The following is a 15,227-nucleotide window of genomic DNA, read 5'->3' as shown; positions in this document are numbered from 1 at the left end:
CTGTACGGCGCCAGGGTGGACATACCCATGCTCGCAGTTTGTTTTTGGCTGCACTGTGCACGCCCACATGCAAATCGCCGCGCACTCCCCCGCCCTCCCAACAGCAGCCGCTGCCGAAGGAAAAGAAAAAAAAAAAGGTGGGGGGGCGTGCAGGACAGGAGAGGAGAAAAAGAAGAAAGGAAAGAGCAAACAGAAAAGAGAAAAGGCGACGGCGAGAAGACCCCGAAGGGAGGGGAAAAGCAGTGCGCTGGGCGGCCCCGGCCGTGGAAGGGGCGGGCTGGCCCGCCGGGGGCAGCTCCGCGCCGCCCCTATAAAAGGCCCTGCGGGGCGGGGGCGCCCGGTAGCGGCAGCGGGGCCGGCGTCGGGGCCGGGAGCGGAGCCGGAGGGGATCGCGTTGCGGAGCAGGCGGCGGCTCCCCTCGGGACCGACGGCGGCTGCCGGCCGGGGAGGTAGGCAGAAGCGGGGGGACGGGACACGTCCCGGGCAGTTGTCGGGGAGGCTTCCCACTTGTCCCCGCTCCGCCTGGAACGGGCGGCACAAAGCTAGAGGGAAAACGCAAATGAGTGGGGGGGGGGGGGGGGGGGGTGGTGTGCTTTGTTGTTGTTTTGGGGGTTTATTTTCTGTTTATTTTCTTACTGCTTTGGGGTTTTTGTCTTCCGACGTGGTGCCACACTCTGTGCCGATCCTGTGGGCTGCGCGTCTCGGAGGATGGTTTACGGCGTAGCAGTGCATCGTAGAGGGGCTGATAGTGTTTGTGTGTGTGTTTGTGAGGGGCGTGGTTGTGTGTGCTTATTTATTTTAAAAGTAGTTATTTTATTTTGGCTTTTCTTCAGCGAGGCGACTCTGACTTGGCAGCGCTCACGGAGGGTGGCTCACCTTACTGCTGCCTCTCCCGGCCCCGGTGGGTGCTGTAAGATAACGGGAGGGTTTTCATCCCCTTCACTCCTACGTGAATCCTGCAAAGTCGCGGGGGTGGGATAAGGGGAGGGCCTTGGGATGGGGGGGAATGTAAAAATAAAAAATCGATGTGGCTGCCTTTGTGATGGGCAGGAGGCTCAGTTGTATGCAACAAATCGTCCTGCTGCGTGCCGGACTGTTGTGAAGTCTGGAGAGCTGCACTGCAACCTATCATCAGGCTGCTGTTACAAAAGACCAGCTTCACAGCAGCCCAGATGCTTAAAATATGTCTGGAAAGATACTCGGATTCTAAATTAAAAGTCCGTATTAAACCCTACTTTTTCCTAGTTTTAAGCAGAAGTGCTCCCTTTCCCCCAAGCTGTTGGCCTGGGAGATTTTGAAGGCTGTACAAAAACATACTTAAAGGATCAAAGCTGATTTCAAGTGTGTTGGAACAGACTTCGGTGAAGCCAGAGAGTGTAAACATATTCTAGATTAGAGTCTTAAATGAATTAAACGTTTTTGAAAATTGCTGCTGTGGATTAATGCATTAAAATTTATTTTCACCTTTGCAAAGGAGTTGGTCCTTGTATTGCAGGGAATAGCCGTGTCTTGGGGATGTTCCATTAACAACAGATGGTCAAGCCTGCTGTCGAAAGGCTATTGTAATGGAGCAGTCTTCCTCAGTTTTGAAAGGGGGTCATGGTAGTAAACATTCAGTGCAAATGCTTTTTGTGCTCGGTGCTTGTGGCACAGCTTGACTCCCTTCCAAGTGAGAATGGCAACATATGCTGACAGCTTTCCTGTCACTCAAATCAGTGCTTGATTCTGTGATGACACAGTAGGATATTAAGCTAAATGGGTAGTACCTGGGACTCTGCAGTATTTTACTGATGTAACAGATAAAAATTATGTTGGTGGGTCTTCATTGTGCACATTTGAATTTTAATTTATGTAAAAGTGAGTTCTGTGACGCAGTCTATATCTGGTATGGGCAGGAGCTTGATGCCTTTACTCATGATATGAAGGACATTGTTTCTCATAATCATAATTTAGTACGGCTGATTATGGTAAAAATTAGAAGTTAACAAAAAAGATGGGGCTAAAAGTTTGGCAGCAGGGAACAAAAGTGTTGCATAGTAGAATTTGAGTTGAACCTGTAAAGAATATTTAGCATTAAATAATAAAATATCATGTTTTTTTGCTCATTGTATGTGTTCTGAAGGGGTTACTAGCTGGTCTCTGGGCTAGTAAACACAAGAAATCACAATTTGCTGTAATTTGTCATTAGAGTGTAATAATCCAGCAGCTAGCCCAAAACTATTTACAGTAACTTTCCCCCAATAAGTTGTTGCTGAAGGACATGTTGCCATATGATAGTTACATGACATAAATACCTTGGGTGCAGCTATATGTAAGATTTTAGTGTTTCTAGGAGTCATGGTAATCTTTTGGATATTAGTTCCAAATTTCCTCTGAATAGAGCTGCATAGCAGTGCAAACAAGTATGTTGAAAGTTTCGTAATGGTCTCTTCATGCACAGAGGCTGAGGCACGTTTATAAATCAGTGTGCAATAGGCAGCTGCTAGCAAACATTTTTTGTAATGCTAAATTTTTGCCACACTCAAACATCACTCAGTGCTGTATTGGTGTGATCAGAGATTTACTTGATGTAGTACCAGATTTGGTATGTATCATTCAGGAATAAGCCTTAGTGACTTAAAGTAGCAGCAGATCTTCTATGCAGATTCTGCAGATTCTCACCTGTTAATCAAGTGTAATACACGCATTTCAGGAAGGATGTCTTCCCTTGCTTACATTTCTGCAAGGCTGTTCTCTCACCACGAAGTTAATCTGGCAGAGTTAGACTCACAAAGACAGAGCAGAAGGAAGATTGGTGCTGAATTCATCCATCTGTGGCCAAATATGATCAGCTCTGCTAGTGTTTATTATGTGCATTGCACCATGCAGGTACAGTATTTCTTAGGGTGTGGTTTCTCCAGAACTTTAATCCAGAGTAATTGAAGGTTGCTAGTGAGCTAGTAATGGACCTGCTTCATTTCCCCTGGTCTCCCTATTCTTTTCTCTCTCTGTCTGTTTGATCCTTTGTGCAGGCACTGGAATTCACCAACCCAGGGTGAGTAATTGAAAACAAACTCTCCTCTTTTTGCATTGTGGGTTGTTTGGGTTGTTTTTTTTTTTTTTTTCACCCCAGCATCCTGTGTTCAGAGTCTTCTCATGGCTTTGTGAGCACTGGTGCCTGCGCAGAGATGATGACAGAAGGGAGCAGAGAGGGACCCAAACTACCACTTTGTTTGAGTAACCTTGAAGCAGGCACCCTCAGTGTTTATGTAGGTCCTCCAGGCTGGGCAACACACCAAATCTTGAAATAAGTCCAGAGGCCATGGCTGAACAAACATCATCATGCATCTCTTTTGCTGGTTATTCTTGATGACTCCTGTGAGAGGAGCTAGAGTCAGGGTTTACTATGTTTAGTAAAACACATTTTATGTATAAGATTGATTTTTCCTTGATTATCTGAGACTGCTAGGGACTCCGCCTGCTTTCTTCAGGTCTGACATGGAAGAAATTCACAGTCTTTAAGATTATTTCATATTTATGCCAGCTAAGGATTTGAATTCTGAATTCTAGAAACTTTTTTAGTGTAGTTGATGAGCATGCACATCTGCTGTTGCTGATACTAAGAGTATAGATAAAAACCACTATGGTAAGACTCTGCTTCTAGTGTTTAAAATATGATCACCACAGAAAAATCCAAAAGTTAAAATGTCTTGTTCTGTAGCTGCATGTCTTGCTTGTGATTACAGAAAAGTAATGCAGATAATTCAGAAGAAATACCATGACTTAAACTACTGAATGGAGTTCCCTTTCTTGAAAATACTTTGCAGCAAAGCTGGTCTTGTTTTTTTTAGCATTTTTGATGGAGAGAATAAGTATTTTTGCTTGCTTCAAGGACCAAGAGAGAGACAGAGTAGGATGGAAAACTGTTGATGCAGCTTTCCTGACACAACAGGCTAACACTGTAGGAAAAATGGGAGCATTCAGATCTTTATTCGTGGGTTATTAGTGAAAAAGCTTGATCATAGGTAATAAAAATGCATGTCAGTTTGAATGCCATAAGTATCCACATACAAGCTGACCTTTTTCCTCTTGTGTTATTTTTCTGGAGGAGTGTTGCTTAGCAGAGCTGTGCCTAATGCAATGGGATTGGTTTGTGTTATGCTTATTTTGTTAGAGAACAACTGGACTTGGACAGAGAAAGGAGAGCAAAAAGCCTTTCTAAGATTGTTCTGGCTTGGGCTAGATAGCAAGGCTGTTCTTAGTGAAAGAACAAAGTTTCGAGCCTTTTACCACACAGTTCAGAGATCATTCTGGGGATCTGGTTTCTTTTTTAGCAAATAGCAGGCGGGGTTGTGTGGAAGACAGGTGGCCAAAACTCGTTAGCACTCTACTTGCTTGAGTCTCTGAAACAACTTGCAGTTTACTAGTTTGTTTCCAAATGGGTGGTTGTTCCTGGGAGCAAGCAAGCCATGCAGCTAATATTCATTAGCATAGTACTTGTTAAATTAATAAAGGTCAAAATTAAGCCATGTGGAAGGTCTCAGAGCAGCAGTTTTGGTGATGTAGGTGACAAGAGCAAGGTTAGGGACCAGGAAAACTTGGATCCCAGCACCTCTGCTCTTCTTGTGATGACTTGACTGTTTTCTCTTACCTACTTTCACTATTGTCCTAGTAATGGCATGACCAAAGTTTATACTCTTTATGGTAGACATCAAAGTGTGCTTTTAATCACATTCAGCAGGTAACACATCTTTTTTTGAAGACTTCAGGCTCTGTTGCTAGTGCCAGCAAGCTGGGTTTAAGTCTAATGTTTTTAGAGATATGCCTGTTTTACAGTTGAATTTTTGCACCTTAAAAAGAAACAAGCAAGTTAGCATAAATGTTCTTAAAGAGCTGTATTAATGAGGAATATATTGATATTCTGGGGATCTATTAGTGGCTTTTTTTCTCTTCCTGTTATTTTAATGATGTTCCTGCAACAGAAGTTTGTCTATGACTGCTAATAAAAAGTTTGGACCAAACTTGGATGGTTTAAAAAAACCCAGAACTCTCCTCATCCAAACATTAAAGCAGCACTGGGCTCTTCTGAATGCAGTTCCATGGATATATTTATTTGTGGTACTAGTACAGAAGCCAAAGTTCAAAATCTACTCTTCCTCTGAATGGGATGTTCTTATTAACTAAGCTTAATTGAATGGATCCTGCATTTGTATTTTTATTCTACCAATGGGAAAAATGCTTTTTATTAAATTTTTTTGTTTTAAGGTAATTTAGATAGTTTTTCTTTACCCTATTAAATCAGAGTAGCAGTTCTTATTGCTTTGCTTCCCATTTCTCTCAAAACTATATTTAAATATTCATGCTAAAGAAAGCAATAAGAAGTTTTCTACTGTGTTTGGAGAGGTCTGGACTCAGGTCTTTCTTTTAGCAAACTAATGTAATCACCTGTTCACCATCAGTTTTGATATTTCTACAGATTTTATTTTTCCCTGATAATTTTTGTCATTCTTCTGAGTGCCAATCATGATTCCCAGAGCTGCATTCCGTGTTCTTGTAACATACTCTTAATATTCGTCTCTACATCTATTCTCCCAGTTATGTTCATATATATATATATATATATATATTAAAAAAACCAGATAAAATTGCAAAATGGGATTGTCTGTTGCAGTGTGCTTTGGCTCCAGTGGAATTTTCTCAACACTATTAAGGATATTCTAAACTTAATGTAATACATGTATGTTTTGAATCCTATATCCATAAAAAACTTGCAAAATTTATTTTTGCTCACCTTGCTCTCTTATAAGCTTATTGCTTTTTCCACTTCATTCTGCCTCGGCACTTGCCTGCTGTTTGGAGTTATTTGGTTGATATTTAGTCGACCGCAGCTCTTCAGCTCTGTGTTTAGTCCCTTGAAGCTTTAGGAGCAAACTAATGGAGCTCCGTCCTGAAAATATTTCTGAATTGTGTGGTGGGGCTTAGGACTTGCACAAGTTCTGCCATCCTTCCTTCCTGGATATGTCTGTGCATGATGTTGAATTAGGCATATATCAGCCTGCTTTGCATGGCTTTTACTGCCATGCTCTCCCTAAGGATGGAAGCTTCAGTGGCAGGGGGTGCAGCTTCAGCTGAAGAATAGAAAGTGTAACAGCTGTTTGCTCTGTGGATCAGGCAAAACGGGAAGATTGTCACACGCTTTCTGGCAGTGCTCCGAGCTAACTGCCCTGTGCCACACCTGACTCAGCAGGTATGTGGGCTGCCTTATCATGGGTGCCAGCTATTTTCATATTCTTCTATTAATAACTTTGGAGATAAGGGGTTATTGAAGTCTGTATGGGTTACCAAGGTTGATCATAAATTCATTCCTCTTCACAGATTCTTCTGACACTCACTGATTTCAAAAGTACTTAGGCATCTCTTTACCACTTTAGTGGATGACCATCTCCCATATCAGCACAGCTGGATGGTAGCTGTGTGGGAGCTGAGGTCTTCTTGTAGACTTTACAGACTCCAGCTCTGCTCAAGCTGACAATGGCAGCTAAATACTGACTTTGCCGGTTTATTGCTTTCTTTCGTCAATGTCATTTCCTTTCATTGTGCTGGAGGCTTTTTCTTGGCTTATGTTTTTCTGCATATTTCAGGGATATTTTTATTTTGTTTGCTGTTACTTATAGCTGTGCCACAGATATCATTGCAGTTGTGTAGATATCAAGTTTAACCGACAGCTTATTCTTTTTGCCTCTGAATCTCAAAGGCACCACTGTGATGTTCTCTACACTATAAACCATGTTGTGTTCTGCTCTGTTACTGAAAACATGCACTGATTTATGGTATGATGTTCCCAAATGGCAAAGATGGAGAGGACAATAACACTACAGTTTCTTTTGATGTTACAGGGTAGGCATGCACTCAAACAGCAGTTTAATCTTGTCCTGAGCACTGTTGGTGTCTTTGTCTTGTCCCAAGATAAACAGCACGTTCCAAAAGCAAGATGTAGGAGGAGTCACTCCTTTTCAAAAAAAGTCCTATGAATGTGATGACAAAGGCACAAGGCTTCATAACTTTGCTCAGCAGAAGACAGAAATATGCTAGATGCTGCAGTGACTCTCCAGTAGGATCATGGAGCGCCTGTCAGTGTTGCACTTTTTAAAACCAGATATCTGTCTGATACACTGACCCCCAGTGTAAGTGATTATGTGACAAGAATGTTCTGTGGAAAGGGTGCTGATTGGAAGTGTTTCTGTCCTAACATTGTCTGAGCATGTGGATTTATTTTTGGAAAAGCAGCTTTCTTGGGGAGGCTGTGTCTTCCTTCTCCTTTTTGTGACTGCTGCCAAGCAGAAAGGTACCTTTTGCAATGTGGAATTCTTTACCCCCTTTTCGTACTTGCAGTTATATTGTCCTTCAACAGGATAGGTCAAAAGCTGGAAAAAGTGACTGGGGCTGTGTAGCACAGCTTTTTGCAGGCTGTGTGCTGACGATACTATACTCACTCAGAGATCAAAGCTTAATGGCATGAATTGAGCTCAAATGTCGCAATTATTATTTTAGCAGGATGTTCTATTATTTCTACATTCCACTAGAAAAGAGCCATTCTGAGAGCCAAAAAAAAAAAAAAATCATCTGCTAATATGGACTATGGAGTTTTGGACATTGGCCGTGATAAAGCAAATCACATTTTGTGTTTGTTTTTGCCAAAGAATGGGCTAGATTCCTGCCTTTTTTTTCTTCCACAAGCAAAGTAGGGGACGCTCAGTGTAATGTTGAAAGTTGAAATGCTTCACGTATTTCACAACCTTCTAGTGGAAGCTGTTTTTTTTTTTTTTTTGTAAAATAGATGACTGCATTTCATCTTGCATATTATACTTGACACTTAAGCAATCCTCTTGCCTAAGTGTATACCACAGTCCCTTGCATGTGCATTCCTTAGGGTAAGGCCAGCTATGGTGCATGCAAACTTGACATCTTCCATTGTGTTGGAGTTGTGCTTGTTTTCATCAATGAGCTCTCTATAAGCATGCTAGAAGTAATAAGATCTAGTTGTTGTGGTCATTCTGGTAGGCAGATATTGCTGACCTGTGACAGATTTTTTAAAATTACTTGGCATGTTATGTCACAAGGGAAGGTTGTAAAGCAGCAGCCATCTTTGAAAATGTACATGTGCATAAATCTTTTAAGGAGGCACTGAGGACTCTGAAAAAATGTAGTCCAGTCTTTATTATGGACCAGTTTGTAAGCTAGTGTTTTCCTCTGTGATGAAGTGTCCAATGTGATTTTTTTGCTCATTGGTAAGGATAGACCCACTATTGTCTCAGAAATATATCCTAGGAGTTTGGCTTTGACAGGAGAGGCAAGTTAGATACTGTGAACAGTTTAGGACCGTGAATGTCAGTGTTCATTGTATTGATTTTGGGCCAGGTCTTTCAAAATTGTCATCTGCTCATAGTGGAGCATTCAGAAGAACTCAGCATAATATGCTGATTTATGAAATACCTATTTGCTTGGCTCTCATGTCAAGTCTAAATAACTTTAGAAGCCCCTTGCCATTTTGCCTAAAGAGTTGGGAAGTCAGATTTCTGCTCCTGACATGACATTGTGTTGATCTTGAGTTGTTTCAGAGCAAGATCCAGGCTTGCTTCTCTGTTTAGTATCTAGTGCAACAAGTAGAACTTAATACTGGGCTTGGGTTCTGTCACTAGTTGTTTTCTTAGCAGCAGTTCAAGCAGGTTGTGAATAAGTATTTTATTGTTGGCCTGTGCTGAAAGGAGTCCTTTTCCATTGATTGTCTCCAATATTCTGTGAGGTTGGAGCCCCCTTAAGTAACAATGTGAAATGATTTATTTGGTGTTTTGTGGCTGTGTGCATGCTGCCACAAGGGTTCTGTAGATGAGTGGGGGGCTCTCTGTCTTCGACCAGAGGTGGCAGGTTGCTAGAACTAATCCATGAGCCTGCTTCATCATCTTTCTGATATTTTGGCATTGCCTTTAAATGTTGATTTTACCAAATTTTATATGCTCCTCAAGGAGGGAAAACAAATTCAACTGGATGGCTGCGTTGAAAGTCATTTACCAGTTGCCTTCAGTATTAGTAAACACGGGAGAACAAGACTGGAATCTGTTTACTACCTAACCCAAGGCCAGGTAGTCAGTGTGGGAAGTAAACCGGTAGGGGATCTTGCCAAGATCTGCCACTAAAATACTGTTTGTCACCCTAATCAAATTCTTGTCTGCTGACCCAGAAGCTCTCCAATCACCTTGCTAGGAACAAGGAGCTGGCATAAACTCTGTGATGTGACCTGGGTGATTTTGAAGAGGAAAGCACTTACTCATTGAAGAGCTCTTTAGATGGAATAGAAAACTTTGTGTCCCTTATGCATTTGGCAAAAGGGAGATAAATGTCCTCTGTGGGGAGATTATGAAAGACCAGCTTTTAGTGTCTGTGTGCCTGCAGTGATAACGATCCTGTGTCTCAGGCAACAGCCTGGAGGTCCAAAGCTCACACCTCCACTGCTGATCCTGCACTGGTTGTGTCTGCTGCAGACTCCAACAGTGCTGAAGCCAGGAGACGGACGTGTGGGATTTGATGGTTTCATTCTAATCTCTGCTGTTGCTTGCTTGTGGCTTTGGGTGAGTTGATTGAACTCTGTACTGCTAATGCTTTTTATGGCACCTTTTTGCAACCTGTTTCGGGCTCTTTGGGTTAAAAGAACACTTTAAAAGATTTGCACTGTTATTTGTTTAAAATCATCATTGTTCAGGTGGCAGTTTCCACTCTTTCCTAGAGCTCCAGTAGATGTCATAAGTTTTTTGACGGCTTGGAAGTTTTAGTGATGGGAATGCTAGCTTTGTTCCTTTGTTTTTTGCAAGCTTAGTGTGACTTTAGGTCACAGAATGGACATTACTTTTGGTTCTTTATTCACTGCCTGTTTCCACTCCCTGCTGGGGATTTTATGTCCAATTAGATCTCTAGCAGCAGGACAAAAATTGCTTGCCCTTATCCACAGCTGCTCTTTGTCTAGCCTAATCTTAACATAATTGGGATCAATACTGTTTTTCTCCTTCTAGTTACTGTTACTGTGCTGGAAGAAGGGAAGTCCTGGTGTTTGGCAGAGAAGTGGCCAAGGTGCTAGACCTTGATTTGGGGGATTTGGGGATTTAGTTCTGGACTCTAGACTTAATTGCACCTCTGCTACACTAATGCCCATCCAGGCCACTAGTCCTCTGGTAGTTTGTCTAGTGTAGCTCAGTGTAGTGATTTTGGTTCACCAATTTCCTGGCCAATGCACCAGTTAATGTGGTGGGTTCAGTGATGGCCAAATGTTAGTGCACTTACTAGAATATACTTACTCATTTCTTGCTGTGAGATAGGATTAGGAGGAGGGCAAAACTGGCTCAAAACTTTAAAAGGATATAAAGAAAACTTTATTAACAGTAACTAAAAGAAAGAATAATAAGAATCATAATAAAACCTTTAGAACCCTTCCCCCCCCACACACCCTTTTTTCTTTCTCACTGACAGTGTAAAGAGACAAAACTTGTGACTTTTAAGGCAGTTCTGTTCTAGAGCTACTTCTAGAATAGTCTTTCTTCAATTCACTTAGGGAGAGGAGTTTCTCTTGCCATGCCATGGAGTGCCATGCCACTTCTCTACAAAAACAGTTCTCTTGTAGCTTTTAATTTCCACAATAGCAGCCACTCATGAATCTGCAATTGTGAAATCCCTCCCATCTTCCACAGCTTTCCCACAACTGCACTTATGGGCCATGCCAACTTATGTGGTACTATTTTAAAGATGAGCTGTTCAAGAGCAGAGGTTCTCTTTATCTCTGAGATCATCATCATTGTTGTAAAGGATCAAATCAGCTGTCAAATTTATAAAAAAATTTTATAAATTTATTAGGTCGACAACCAGATAGAATATTATAAAACTGCCACAGCCAAGACAGCATCAACCCCGGACTTTGACGCTGGGTGAACTTGGGACAGACCGACGTAGTGTCAGCGTCTCCCCAGCTGTTCACCCCGACTGCTTCAGGTAGCCAGTTTATATACAGTTTATTGTGCCTGAGGCACAGATATGACATAAGATTTCTGTAGGTCCCTTCATATGTATAACGGGGACTATACAGATTTAGACTCATACAAAAGTCAGTCCATAGGTTTGGATGGCTGTCTGAGCTCCTCGAAATAGTCTTCTTTCACTTGTAACCAGAATGTCGCCAGTCCTTGATCTAATCTATTCCAGGTGCAGCCCCGTGGGTGTTTCGGACATTCCTGGGAAATGGCTACTTATTGACCGAGAAGGGCTCATTCATTGGTTAACAGACTTGATTTTATCTGGTTGAGTCCAGGAAATCTTTGGATAGAAAGAAGGCCCTGCTTCTGGCCATGGGGGTTAGAGGCATGGTTGGATCTTATAATTTTTATACAGTTACAAAGCATGAATTATCTCTATCATATACTACAATCATCATCGTCTTCTTTTTCCCTGGCGGCAGAGGGTCTTCATCACTCTTCTCTCTCTCTGTTCAAACTTCTCACGGGATCACAGCTATTTCAACATCTGCTTGCGTTAGCATAGATGCCTTTGCTCATATCTGTATACGTTTCATCTCCCCATGCTTTTCAATGAATTACAGGGAAAAAAGAGTTTGATGTATCAATTACATTCATCTCCATAGATTTACAAGAGGATTTCAGCTTCAACTTACAGCATCTCCTCATTCTCCTTCCATCTGGGACTTGACTCTTTCTTTATGGACCTTGGTGTCTTCATGTTGTTCCTCTGCGTGTCTTGACTCTGTGCTTTTCTCTCACTTGGGGGAGGATTGAAGGTCTGCAAGTCTCATTTATGCATCGAAAGAGTTAGTATCTCGCCAGGGCCTGCTGATGGTCACATAATCCCTGCAGGGCTGTGGGCGAAGCAGTCATGGTGATGGATTTTCAGGCCACACGGGGCTGTGTCAGGGTTGGCCGCATGGCTGGTCCCCGGCCCTTGCTGCCTTCAATTCCAGCTGCAGGGCCGCTCCCTGTGTGGGCTGCGGGCCGCCTCTGGCCTCAGCCACATGATCTCGTGTGGCGGCCACGCTGGGGACAGGATGTTAGCAGTGTGGCCTGGCCCTGCCTTGGCCCCATGGCCAAGGCCCCATGGCCTCCCCTCCCTGACCTGGCCTGTGGGCTGGGAGGGGGGAAGCTCTTCTCTTGTTCTAATCTCTCCAGAGGCCGGAAGAGAGCTTTTTCCCGAGCTTTGTTCGTCTTTAACATGTGTTCACAGAGGCTGTTCGCCTTGCTAGTGTTTTAACAAAGTGTCAATATTCAAAACTAGTTATTGATTGGTTTTGTCAAGCGTAGCTTCTCTTAAAAAATCACTCCCGTGACTGGCTTCTTCCCTCCTCACCAAATATCAGTTAATGCAAATCCAGCCCAATCAGAATGTCAATTCATGAGTGAGGCCCTTCTGTCCTGCCTTCATATCCACAGTCCTGAGAGGGATCTGCTCTCCACTAATGGCATTCAGATCACTGCAGGACTCTAGATCTGGGATTTGCAGAATTCACATGGCTCATAATATTGTTTCCTTCACAGAATGCAACTTGACACTACCTAAAAGAAATTAAATGTCAAGACATTTATCAGTGTTCAAAAAGAGGGCTGTATTTCTGCAGAAATCCAATGTTTATGTTTTAGTTGCTTCTTTTCTTCTAAAATGAGTCTCGCTTAACTTGATACTTGTATAGACAAGACCTGTTGGAGTTAAGCAGATGTACAAATTTTTTGTCTGGGGCAGGAAGCAGAAGTGCTGGATCATGTCTGCTTGTGAGAAAGGAAAGTGCTGGCTCCTGTAGCTCATGAGGACATCATGTGTAGCTGTTAGATTTTTACTCTCCATGGCCACTTCATCTGTGGAAAGTTGCCAGTGGTGGTAGCTTCTGTGATAAGGAAAATGTTTTTTAAAGGATGAGGGCTGCTAGCTTATTTCATGAAGTCCACTGAGCCTTCCATCAACTGGTGAAAGCTTTTTAGACCTGCTGACAAGGACTTAGTTTAAATAGCTTAAATTGTCTGTAGTGTCTTGCCAGAGCCCTGAAATGTTCCAGTCTCTAAGGTTTTGTAAGTTCACTTTGTACCCTCTTGAAATAGTGATTTAATTTTTTTTTTCTCTAGGGGAAAGGTTTTTTTGCCTCCCCAAAGAAAGCAAACAGCTGCATTGTTTGCAGAAAGCTGCTTTTGAAGGCTATTTTATGTTTACTTAGTACAGACACCAGGCAAGGGGGTGGAGAAATTATTTTCTGCCACTTGAGCTTTTTACTTTCTAAATCTACAGCTGTAAGAATACATTTATTTAAGAGGGATTAGGTTTGGAGGCTGTTGGTATACCAGCTAATGGACTTTTCAACAGCCATTCTACTTTGAAATAGCGGCTAGTACCCTTTCTAGAAAGAAAGGGCTGGCCAAATGAGGTATTTCATTGTCATAATCTTCAGAAGTTTCCCTGTAGCCTAACTTTCTCTTGAGTAATTTTCTGAATTGCAGAAAATGAGATGAAATTGCAGCTGTGTAGGTCTGGAGGCTGTTCAGAATTTCTGCAGCAGGGCAAAATGTTATGTGGAGGGAGTCTTCTGCGAAGTCAGACCATGGAACAAGTGCATGTAATCTATGCATTAATTGTGTGGGTGGGTATTGTGCTGTGGTACTTCATATCACAGGAAAACTAATCCTATGGGGATGGATTTTTTCAGCTTTTCATACTCTAGACAGAAAGCAGTATTTCTGCTTCAGGGAATTCTGGGTGAGCGTCAGGAGTGATCACTGAAAGCTGCTGTTGGCTCAAAATTTTACAGAGGTGAGACATAAAAGCAATCATTGGAAACTAACAGAGTTTTGGCACAGCAGCACTAAATGGCAGGTTGTATTTCCCAGCTGTGTTGAACTTACCAGACTGGTCGGAAGCGGAGATAAAGTGGAACTTCACTTTTAACCAAGTTGGAAGTATTGAGTTGCTGAGTTCTCTGCATCTCTGGCTTACAGTTCTTGCCTATTGTGAGCAGGAAGAACATCTGAAAGGATGCTCAGCCATTTTCCTCTGGTATTAGTTTGATGAGTGCTTTCTGATGGATTAGGTGTTCAAGTGAACCTTGTGTCAGCAAGTGTACCAGGTATGTCAGCGTCTGTGGATGAAAATCAGAGGTGACTACTAACAAACCTGTTCCTTGGTGTGTAACAGATAATGACTGGGGCATACAGTGTCATTGCAGCTGTCACCTGGCATGGCTGGAAGAACTGGATATGCTTCAGGCTCAGGTGTTGTGCTCTTGGTGATTAATCCACTTTTAGGCTCCATGCCCTACTTTAACACAGGGATTTAACTGGTATGCCTACATCTGGACAGTCCTTAAAAGTCGATATTTTTATGTCATTTAAGATTTTTGTCCAGGATGAACAGGCCAGATCATTTGCTTTGTTCCCAGTAAAGTTCTGCTAAACTCCAGAGAGCTGAAGTTCAAGCAGATGGCACAGCTGAGTCTCCCTGGCTGTGCAGGCTTCTGGCTGGTCAGCTGAGACGAGTTAAATGGTAAAGTACCTGCCCTTAGTTCACTACAGTTTGCTAACGTGAAGGTGAATGTTACAGCCTCTATAAAGCAGAATTTCCATGTTCTGGATCCTGTGGTCTGACTGCAGTTGCAAGGGATCAATATCTGAATTTTCACTGATGTACATTAAATCAGCTACCTTTTGATTTGCTCATTCCACAGACGGGTTGAACTTCTGTTTTGCCTCTGTGTGGGGTATTAAGGTGCAGGAGTAGGGTCTAATTCCATTGATGAGAACACCAAAAGTCCCTTTGACTCTCTGTGGGATACTTTTTGTACTCTTCCTGTGGCACTTCATTCTTACGGGTTTTGGTGTTTAGCTTTAATTTCTGGAAAACATTGGAAATTGGTTTTTTTTGCAGAGATTTAACAGTATTGGGCGCCTGAGAATGAAGTAAGGGGTGGGTACTCTGAAGACCCTTCTGAAGATAAAAAACAGCTGTCACATAACTACCCATGACTGTTAGGAGGCTGATCAGTCCCTTCCAGTCCTCTGCTTCTGTATGCCAAACTTTTGCAGTGGCTGCAGGATTAGACTCGGGCAGCAAAGACTGTTTTGTGGTATGGTGGAGAGCACAAAAAATCAAATGGAGGTCTTTGACCCACAGACCAGTACCGGTATCCTTGTGGAAAAATGCATGAAAGAGCAGTTATCTTA

At 42.5% G+C, this 15,227-nt stretch overlaps 1 protein-coding gene across 2 annotated transcripts in view; it reads left to right on the top strand.

Annotated features, from left to right (window-relative positions):
• Nucleotides 1-321: 321 nt before the first annotated feature.
• Nucleotides 322-15,227, top strand: part of ABCA1 (ATP binding cassette subfamily A member 1) — a 92,441-nt gene continuing 77,535 nt past the window's right edge. For both annotated transcript variants that reach the window (XM_059836707.1, XM_059836706.1), the window contains exon 1: nt 322-449. The gene's annotated coding sequence lies outside the window, so the exon portion shown is untranslated. The remainder of the gene's footprint in view (nt 450-15,227) is intronic.

This window comes from Haemorhous mexicanus, chromosome Z (genome assembly GCF_027477595.1).
Source record: "Haemorhous mexicanus isolate bHaeMex1 chromosome Z, bHaeMex1.pri, whole genome shotgun sequence".
NCBI classification, from domain to species: Eukaryota; Metazoa; Chordata; class Aves; order Passeriformes; family Fringillidae; genus Haemorhous; species Haemorhous mexicanus.
Note: the sequence above shows the minus strand (reverse complement) of the source record. Positions and strands in the feature narration are given on the sequence as shown.